This window comes from Oncorhynchus tshawytscha, linkage group LG12 (assembly GCF_018296145.1).
Source record: "Oncorhynchus tshawytscha isolate Ot180627B linkage group LG12, Otsh_v2.0, whole genome shotgun sequence".
Classification (NCBI taxonomy): Eukaryota; Metazoa; Chordata; class Actinopteri; order Salmoniformes; family Salmonidae; genus Oncorhynchus; species Oncorhynchus tshawytscha.
The window spans coordinates 8,139,634-8,152,103 of record NC_056440.1 but is presented as its reverse complement, the minus strand read 5'-3'; positions in this window follow the sequence as shown (position 1 = coordinate 8,152,103).

The following is a 12,470-nucleotide window of genomic DNA, read 5'->3' as shown; positions in this document are numbered from 1 at the left end:
GTACACGGTAATCGAGGTAGATAAGTACAGATAAAGTGCCTAGGCAACAAGAGATAATAAACTAACAGTGTATGTGATGAGTGACAAGTTATTGCAATAAGGGTCAATGCAGAATGTTAAATAGTTAACCAATAGCTACTGACTATACTGAACCAAAATATAAATGCAGTTTGTACCGTGTTGTTCCTATGTTTCATGAGCTGAAGTTAAAGATCCCAGACAATTTTCCATATGCACAAATAGATTATTTCTCTCAACTTTTGTGCACAAATTTCTTAACATTTGTCCTTTGCCAAGATAATCCATCCACCTGACAGGTGTGGAATATCAAGAAGCTGATTAAACAGCATGATCATTGCACACACTGTACACCCTTCATTGCACACCCTTCTGCTGGGGACAAAATGCCACTCTAAAATGTGCTGTTTTTTCACACACAATGCCACAGATGTCTCAAGTTTTGAGGGAGTGTGCAATTGGCATGCTGACTTCAGAAATATCCACCAGAACTGTTGCCGGAGAATTTCATGTTAATTTCTCTACTATAAGCCACATTGTTTTAGAGAATTTAGCAGTAGGTCCAAACGGCCTCACAACTGCAGACCACGTCTAACCATGCCAGCCCAGGGACCTCTTCACCGGGGGTATCGTCTGAGACCAGCCACCTTGAACAGCGGGTGAAACTGAGGAGTATTTATGCCTGTAATAAAGTCCTTTTGTGGGGAAATACTCTGGGTGGGGCCTGGCTCCCAAATGGGTGGGCCTATACCCTCCCAGGTCCACCCTTGGCTGCGCCCCTGACCAATCATGTGAAAGCCATAGATTAGAACCTAATTTATTTTTTTAAAAATTGAGTTTATATGAACTGTAATTCAGTCAAATCATTGAAATTGTTGCATGTTGTGTTTATATTTTTGTTCAGTATATTTAGTAGTGTTATGGCTTGGGGGCAGAAGCTGTTCAGGGTTCTGTTGGTTCCAGATGCATCGGTACTGCTTGCAGTGCAGTAGCAGAGAGAACAGATCTATGAATTGGGTGGCTGGAATATTTGCCCATTTTTAGGCCCTTTCTCTGACACGGCCTGGTATAGAGGTCATAGATGGCATTGAGCTGGGCCCCAGTGATGTTTTTAAATTGTATTTTATTTAACCTTTATTTAACCATGTAGGCCAGTTGAGAACAAGTTCTCATTTACAACTGCGACCTGGCCAAGATAAAGCAAAGCAGTTCGACAACAAACAACACAAGAGTTACACATGGAATAAAAAAACATACAGTCAATAATACAATTTATAACAAGAAAAGTCTATATACAGTGTGTGCAAATGAGGAAAGATAAGGCCATGGTGGCGAAGTAATTAAAATATAGCAATTAAACACTGGAATGGTAGATGTGCAGATGAATGTGCAAGTAGACTGAGCCGTACCCACAATCCTCTAGCACCTTACGGTCAGATGCCAAGCAGTTGCCAAACCAAACAGGTGATGCAGACAGTCAAGATGCTCTCAATGGTTCAGCTGTAGAACTTTTTGAGGATCTGGAACCCATGCCGAAATCTTTTCAGTCTCCTAAAGGGGGGAGAGGTGTTGTGGCCTCTTCACGGCTGTGTTGGTGTGTGTGGGCCATTGATAATCCCTTAGTGATGTGGACACCGAGGAACTTGAAGCTCTCGACCTGTTCCACTACAGCCCCATCGATGTGGATGGGGGTGTGCTCAGCCCTCCTTTTCCTGTAGTCCACAATCAGCTCCTTTGTCTTACTGATGTTGAGGGAGAGGTTGTTGTCCTGGCACCACACTGCCAGGTCTCTCTGTGTTGTTACCTACCCTTACCAACTGGGGCGGCCTGTCAGGAAGTCCAGGATCCAGTTGCAGAGGGAGGTGTTCAGTCCCAGCGTCTTTAGTTTAGTGATGAGCTTTGAGGGCACTATGGTGTTGAACGCTGAGCTGTAGTCAATGAACAGCATTCTCAAATAGGTGTTCATTGTGTCTAAATAAGAAAGGTCAGTGTGGAGTGCAATAGAGATTGCATCATCTGTGGATCTGTTGGAGCGGCATGCAAATTGGAGAAGGTCCAGGGTCTGGGAGGATTGTGTTGATGTGAGCCATGACCAGTGTTTTAAAGAATTTCATGGCTACAGATGTGAGTGCTACAGGGCGGGTAGTCATTTAGACAGGTTACCTTGGTGTTCTTGGACACGGACTGTAAACCTCTCATTGATGACATCTCACTGAAGACATCTCACTGATGACATCTCACTAACGACATCTCACTGATGACATCTCACTGATGACATCTCACTGACGACATCTCACTGATGACATCTCACTAACGACATCTCACTGATGACATCTCACTGACGACATCTCACTGACGACATCTCACTGATGACATCTCACTGACAATCTCACTGATGACATCTCACTAACGACATCTCACTGATGACATCTCACTGATGACATCTCACTGACGACATCTCTGATGACATCTCACTAACGACATCTCACTGATGACATCTCACTGACGACATCTCGCTGACATCTCACTGACGACATCTAACTAACAACATCTCACTGATGACATCTCACTGATGACATCTCACTGACGACATCTCAATGATGACATCTCACTGATGACATCTCACTAACGACGTCTCACTGATGACATCTCACTGACGACATCTCACTGATGACATCTCACTGATGACATCTCACTGAAGACATCTCACTGACGACATCTCACCTGACGACATCTCACTGACGACATCTCATTGATGACATCTCACTGATGACATCTCACTGATGACATCTCACTGATGACATCTCACTGACGACATCTCACTGACGACATCTCACTGATGACATCTCACTGATGACATCTCACTGACGACATCTCACCTGATGACATCTCACTGATGACATCTCACTGACGACATCTCACTGATGACATCTCACTGACGACATCTCACTAACGACATCTCACTGATGACATCTCACTGATGACATCTCACTAACAACATCTCACTGACGACATCTCACTGATGACATCTCACTAACAACATCTCACTGACGACATCTCACTGATGACATCTCACTAACAACATCTCACTGACGACATCTCACTGATGACATCTCACTAACATCTCACTGACGACATCTCACTGACAACATCTCAATGACGACATCTCACTGACATCTCGCTGACATCTCACTGACGACATCTCACTAACAACATCTCACTGACATCTCACTGATGACATCTCACTGACAACATCTCACTGATGACATCTCACTGACAACTTCTCACTGACATCTCACTCTCACTGACGACATCTCACTCTCACTAACAACATCTCACTAACAACATCTCACTGATGACATCTCACTGACGACATCTCACTGACGACATATCATTGACGACATCTCACTCTCAATGACGACATTTCACTAACAACATTTCACTAACAACATCTCAATGACATCTCACTGACGACATCTCAATGACGACATCTCACTGACGACATCTCACTGACGACATCTCACTGACGACATCTCAATGACGACATCTCCCTGACGACATCTCACTGACGACATCTCACTGACGACATCTCACTGACGACATCTCAATGACGACATCTCACTGACGACATCTCAATGACGACATCGCACTGACATCTCACTCTCACTGACGACATCTCACTGACGACATCTTACTGACAACATCTCCCTGACAACATCTCACTGATGACATCTCACTCTCACTGACAACATCTCACTGACAACATCTCACTCTCACTGACATCTCACACTCACTGACATCTCACTGACAACATCTCACTCTCACTGACATCTCACTCTCACTGACGACATCTCACTCTCACTGACATCTCATCTCACTGACAACATCTCACTCTCACTGACGACATCTCACTAACAACATCTCACTGACATCTCAATGACGACATCTCACTGACGACATCTCACTGACGACATCTCACTGACAACATCTCACTGATGACATCTCTCACTGACATCTCACTGACATCTCACTGACGACATCTAACTAACATCTCACTGATGACATCTCACTGATGACATCTCACTGACAACATCTCAATGATGACATCTCACTGATGACATCTCAATGACGACATCTCAATGATGACATCTCACTGACATCTCACTCTCACTGACATCTCATCTCACTGACATCTCATCTCACTGACAACATCTCACTGACGACAATTCACTGACAACATCTCACTGATGACATCTCACTCTCACTGACATCTCACTGACATCTCACTCTCACTGACAACATCTCACTCTCACTGACATCTCACCCTCACTGACAACATCTCACTCTCACTGAAGACCTCTCACAACATATTGATACAACAGTAGCTAAGACAGGAAGAAGTCTGTCCATAATAAAGCGCTGCTCTGTCTTAACAGCCCTATCAACAAGGCAGGTCCTACAGGCCCTAGTTTCTACCTTCTTAACAGCCCTATCAACCAGGCAGGTCCTACAGGCCCCAGTTTCTACCTTCTTAACAACACTATCAACAAGGCAGGTCCTACAGGCCCTAGTTTCTACCTTCTTAACAACACTATCAACAAGGCAGGTCCTACAGGCCCTAGTTTCTACCTTCTTAACAGCCCTATCAACAAGGCAGGTCCTACAGGCCCTAGTTTCTACCTTCTTAACAACACTATCAACAAGGAAGGTCCTACAGGTCCTAGTTTCTACCTTCTTAACAGCCCTATCAACAAGGCAGGTCCTACAGGCCCTAGTTTCTACCTTCGTAACAACACTATCAACAAGGCAGGTCCTACAGGCCCTAGTTTCTACCTTCTTAACAACACTATCAACAAGGCAGGTCCTACAGGTCCTTGTTTCTACCTTCTTAACAGCCCTATCAACAAGGCAGGTCCTACAGGCCCTAGTTTCTACCTTCTTAACAACACTATCAACAAGGCAGGTCCTACAGGCCCTCGTTTCTACCTTCTTAACAGCCCTATCAACAAGGCAGGTCCTACAGGCCCTAGTTTTGTCACACCTGGACTACTGTTCAGTCGTGTGGTCAGGTGCCACAAAGAGGGACTTAGGAAAATTGCAATTGGCTCAGAACAGGGCAGCCCAAAGTGGAGGAGAGATTGACTTCATCACTACTATATGTGAGAGGTATTGACATGTTGAATGCACCGAGCTGTCTGTTTGAACTACTGGCACACAGCTCGGACACCCATGCATACCCCACAAGACATGTCACCAGGGGTCTAATTAAACTACTAGTAAACAGCTCGGACACCCATGCATACCCCACAAGACATGTCACCAGGGGTCTAATTAAACTACTAGTAAACAGCTCAGACACCCATACATACCCCACAAGACATGTCACCAGGGTCTAATTAAACTACTAGTAAACAGCTCAGACACCCATACATACCCCACAAGACATGTCACCAGGGTCTAATTAAACTACTAGTAAACAGCTCAGACACCCATACATACCCCACAAGACATGTCACCAGGGGTCTAATTAAACTACTAGTAAACAGCTCAGACACCCATACATACCCCACAAGACATGTCACCAGGGGTCATTAAACTACTAGTAAACAGCTCAGACACCCATACATACCCCACAAGACATGTCACCAGGGGTCTAATTAAACTACTAGTAAACAGCTCAGACACCCATACATACCCCACAAGACATGTCACCAGGGGTCTAATTAAACTACTAGTAAACAGCTCAGACACCCATACATACCCCACAAGACATGTCACCAGGGTCTAATTAAACTACTAGTAAACAGCTCAGACACCCATACATACCCCACAAGACATGTCACCAGGGGTCTAATTAAACTACTAGTAAACAGCTCAGACACCCATGCATACCCCACAAGACATGTCACCAGGGTCTAATTAAACTACTAGTAAACAGCTCAGACACCCATGCATACCCCACAAGACATGTCACCAGGGGTCTAATTAAACTACTAGTAAACAGCTCAGACACCCATACATACCCCACAAGACATGTCACCAGGGTCTAATTAAACTACTAGTAAACAGCTCAGACACCCATACATACCCCACAAGACATGTCACCAGGGTCTAATTAAACTACTAGTAAACAGCTCAGACACCCATACATACCCCACAAGACATGTCACCAGGGTCTAATTAAACTACTAGTAAACAGCTCAGACACCCATACATACCCCACAAGACATGTCACCAGGGTCTAATTAAACTACTAGTAAACAGCTCAGACACCCATACATACCCCACAAGACATGTCACCAGGGTCTAATTAAACTACTAGTAAACAGCTCAGACACCCATACATACCCCACAAGACATGTCACCAGGGGTCTAATTAAACTACTAGTAAACAGCTCAGACACCCATACATACCCCACAAGACATGTCACCAGGTCTAATTAAACTACTAGTAAACAGCTCAGACACCCATGCATACCCCACAAGACATGGGGGTCTAATTAAACTACTAGTAAACAGCTCAGACACCCATGCATACCCCACAAGACATGTCACCAGGGGTCTAATTAAACTACTAGTAAACAGCTCAGACACCCATACATACCCCACAAGACATGTCACCAGGGGTCTAATTAAACTACTAGTAAACAGCTCAGACACCCATACATACCCCACAAGACATGTCACCAGGGGTCTAATTAAACTACTAGTAAACAGCTCAGACACCCATACATACCCCACAAGACATGTCACCAGGGTCTAATTAAACTACAGTAAACAGCTCAGACACCCATGCATACCCCACAAGACATGTCACCAGGGGTCTAATTAAACTACTAGTAAACAGCTCAGACACCCATACATACCCCACAAGACATGTCACCAGGGGTCTAATTAAACTACTAGTAAACAGCTCAGACACCCATACATACCCCACAAGACATGTCACCAGGGGTCTAATTAAACTACTAGTAAACAGCTCAGACACCCATGCATACCCCACAAGACATGTCACCAGGGTCTAATTAAACTACTAGTAAACAGCTCAGACACCCATACATACCCCACAAGACATGTCACCAGGGGTCTAATTAAACTACTAGTAAACAGCTCAGACACCCATACATACCCCACAAGACATGTCACCAGGGGTCTAATTAAACTACTAGTAAACAGCTCAGACACCCATACATACCCCACAAGACATGTCACCAGGGGTCTAATTAAACTACTAGTAAACAGCTCAGACACCCATACATACCCCACAAGACATGTCACCAGGGGTCTAATTAAACTACTAGTAAACAGCTCAGACACCCATACATACCCCACAAGACATGTCACCAGGGGTCTAATTAAACTACTAGTAAACAGCTCAGACACCCATACATACCCCACAAGACATGTCACCAGGGTCTAATTAAACTACTAGTAAACAGCTCAGACACCCATACATACCCACAAGACATGTCACCAGGGGTCTAATTAAACTACTAGTAAACAGCTCAGACACCCATGCATACCCCACAAGACATGTCACCAGGGGTCTAATTAAACTACTAGTAAACAGCTCAGACACCCATACATACCCCACAAGACATGTCACCAGGGGTCTAATTAAACTACTAGTAAACAGCTCAGACACCCATACATACCCCACAAGACATGTCACCAGGGGTCTAATTAAACTACTAGTAAACAGCTCAGACACCCATACATACCCCACAAGACATGTCACCAGGGGTCTAATTAAACTACTAGTAAACAGCTCAGACACCCCATACATACCCCACAAGACATGTCACCAGGGGTCTAATTAAACTACTAGTAAACAGCTCAGACACCCATACATACCCCACAAGACATGTCACCAGGGGTCTAATTAAACTACTAGTAAACAGCTCAGACACCCATACATACCCCACAAGACATGTCACCAGGGTCTAATTAAACTACTAGTAAACAGCTCAGACACCCATACATACCCCACAAGACATGTCACCAGGGTCTAATTAAACTACTAGTAAACAGCTCAGACACCCATACATACCCCACAAGACATGTCACCAGGGGTCTAATTAAACTACTAGTAAACAGCTCAGACACCCATACATACCCCACAAGACATGTCACCAGGGGTCTAATTAAACTACTAGTAAACAGCTCAGACACCCATACATACCCCACAAGACATGTCACCAGGGGTCTAATTAAACTACTAGTAAACAGCTCAGACACCCATGCATACCCCACAAGACATGTCACCAGGGGTCTAATTAAACTACTAGTAAACAGCTCAGACACCCATGCATACCCCACAAGACATGTCACCAGGGGTCTAATTAAACTACTAGTAAACAGCTCAGACACCCATACATACCCCACAAGACATGTCACCAGGGGTCTAATTAAACTACTAGTAAACAGCTCAGACACCCATACATACCCCACAAGACATGTCACCAGGGGTCTAATTAAACTACTAGTAAACAGCTCAGACACCCATACATACCCCACAAGACATGTCACCAGGGGTCTAATTAAACTACTAGTAAACAGCTCAGACACCCATACATACCCCACAAGACATGTCACCAGGGTCTAATTAAACTACTAGTAAACAGCTCAGACACCCATACATACCCACAAGACATGTCACCAGGGGTCTAATTAAACTACTAGTAAACAGCTCAGACACCCATACATACCCCACAAGACATGTCACCAGGGGTCTAATTAAACTACTAGTAAACAGCTCAGACACCCATACATACCCCACAAGACATGTCACCAGGGGTCTAATTAAACTACTAGTAAACAGCTCAGACACCCATGCATACCCCACAAGACATGTCACCAGGGGTCTAATTAAACTACTAGTAAACAGCTCAGACACCCATACATACCCCACAAGACATGTCACCAGGGGTCTAATTAAACTACTAGTAAACAGCTCAGACACCCATACATACCCCACAAGACATGTCACCAGGGGTCTAATTAAACTACTAGTAAACAGCTCAGACACCCATACATACCCCACAAGACATGTCACCAGGGGTCTAATTAAACTACTAGTAAACAGCTCAGACACCCATGCATACCCCACAAGACATGTCACCAGGGGTCTAATTAAACTACTAGTAAACAGCTCAGACACCCATACATACCCCACAAGACATGTCACCAGGGGTCTAATTAAACTACTAGTAAACAGCTCAGACACCCATACATACCCCACAAGACATGTCACCAGGGGTCTAATTAAACTACTAGTAAACAGCTCAGACACCCATACATACCCCACAAGACATGTCACCAGGGGTCTAATTAAACTACTAGTAAACAGCTCAGACACCCATACATACCCCACAAGACATGTCACCAGGGGTCTAATTAAACTACTAGTAAACAGCTCAGACACCCATACATACCCCACAAGACATGTCACCAGGGGTCTAATTAAACTACTAGTAAACAGCTCAGACACCCATACATACCCCACAAGACATGTCACCAGGGGTCTAATTAAACTACTAGTAAACAGCTCAGACACCCATACATACCCCACAAGACATGTCACCAGGGGTCTAATTAAACTACTAGTAAACAGCTCAGACACCCATACATACCCCACAAGACATGTCACCAGGGGTCTAATTAAACTACTAGTAAACAGCTCAGACACCCATACATACCCCACAAGACATGTCACCAGGGGTCTAATTAAACTACTAGTAAACAGCTCAGACACCCATGCATACCCCACAAGACATGTCACCAGGGTCTAATTAAACTACTAGTAAACAGCTCAGACACCCATGCATACCCCACAAGACATGTCACCAGGGGTCTAATTAAACTACTAGTAAACAGCTCAGACACCCATACATACCCCACAAGACATGTCACCAGGGGTCTAATTAAACTACTAGTAAACAGCTCAGACACCCATACATACCCCACAAGACATGTCACCAGGGGTCTAATTAAACTACTAGTAAACAGCTCAGACACCCATACATACCCCACAAGACATGTCACCAGGGGTCTAATTAAACTACTAGTAAACAGCTCAGACACCCATACATACCCCACAAGACATGTCACCAGGGTCTAATTAAACTACTAGTAAACAGCTCAGACACCCATACATACCCCACAAGACATGTCACCAGGGGTCTAATTAAACTACTAGTAAACAGCTCAGACACCCATACATACCCCACAAGACATGTCACCAGGGGTCTAATTAAACTACTAGTAAACAGCTCAGACACCCATACATACCCCACAAGACATGTCACCAGGGGTCTAATTAAACTACTAGTAAACAGCTCAGACACCCATACATACCCCACAAGACATGTCACCAGGGGTCTAATTAAACTACTAGTAAACAGCTCAGACACCCATGCATACCCCACAAGACATGTCACCAGGGGTCTAATTAAACTACTAGTAAACAGCTCAGACACCCATACATACCCCACAAGACATGTCACCAGGGGTCTAATTAAACTACTAGTAAACAGCTCAGACACCCATACATACCCCACAAGACATGTCACCAGGGGTCTAATTAAACTACTAGTAAACAGCTCAGACACCCATACATACCCCACAAGACATGTCACCAGGGGTCTAATTAAACTACTAGTAAACAGCTCAGACACCCATACATACCCCACAAGACATGTCACCAGGGGTCTAATTAAACTACTAGTAAACAGCTCAGACACCCATACATACCCCACAAGACATGTCACCAGGGGTCTAATTAAACTACTAGTAAACAGCTCAGACACCCATACATACCCCACAAGACATGTCACCAGGGGTCTAATTAAACTACTAGTAAACAGCTCAGACACCCATACATACCCCACAAGACATGTCACCAGGGGTCTAATTAAACTACTAGTAAACAGCTCAGACACCCATGCATACCCCACAAGACATGTCACCAGGGGTCTAATTAAACTACTAGTAAACAGCTCAGACACCCATACATACCCCACAAGACATGTCACCAGGGGTCTAATTAAACTACTAGTAAACAGCTCAGACACCCATACATACCCCACAAGACATGTCACCAGGGGTCTAATTAAACTACTAGTAAACAGCTCAGACACCCATACATACCCCACAAGACATGTCACCAGGGGTCTAATTAAACTACTAGTAAACAGCTCAGACACCCATACATACCCCACAAGACATGTCACCAGGGGTCTAATTAAACTACTAGTAAACAGCTCAGACACCCATACATACCCCACAAGACATGTCACCAGGGTCTAATTAAACTACTAGTAAACAGCTCAGACACCCATACATACCCCACAAGACATGTCACCAGGGGTCTAATTAAACTACTAGTAAACAGCTCAGACACCCATACATACCCCACAAGACATGTCACCAGGGGTCTAATTAAACTACTAGTAAACAGCTCAGACACCCATACATACCCCACAAGACATGTCACCAGGGGTCTAATTAAACTACTAGTAAACAGCTCAGACACCCATACATACCCCACAAGACATGTCACCAGGGGTCTAATTAAACTACTAGTAAACAGCTCAGACACCCATACATACCCCACAAGACATGTCACCAGGGGTCTAATTAAACTACTAGTAAACAGCTCAGACACCCATACATACCCCACAAGACATGTCACCAGGGTCTAATTAAACTACTAGTAAACAGCTCAGACACCCATACATACCCCACAAGACATGTCACCAGGGGTCTAATTAAACTACTAGTAAACAGCTCAGACACCCATGCATACCCCACAAGACATGTCACCAGGGGTCTAATTAAACTACTAGTAAACAGCTCAGACACCCATACATACCCCACAAGACATGTCACCAGGGGTCTAATTAAACTACTAGTAAACAGCTCAGACACCCATGCATACCCCACAAGACATGTCACCAGGGGTCTAATTAAACTACTAGTAAACAGCTCAGACACCCATACATACCCCACAAGACATGTCACCAGGGGTCTAATTAAACTACTAGTAAACAGCTCAGACACCCATACATACCCCACAAGACATGTCACCAGGGGTCTAATTAAACTACTAGTAAACAGCTCAGACACCCATACATACCCCACAAGACATGTCACCAGGGGTCTAATTAAACTACTAGTAAACAGCTCAGACACCCATACATACCCCACAAGACATGTCACCAGGGGTCTAATTAAACTACTAGTAAACAGCTCAGACACCCATACATACCCCACAAGACATGTCACCAGGGTCTAATTAAACTACTAGTAAACAGCTCAGACACCCATACATACCCCACAAGACATGTCACCAGGGGTCTAATTAAACTACTAGTAAACAGCTCAGACACCCATACATACCCCACAAGACATGTCACCAGGGGTCTAATTAAACTACTAGTAAACAGCTCAGA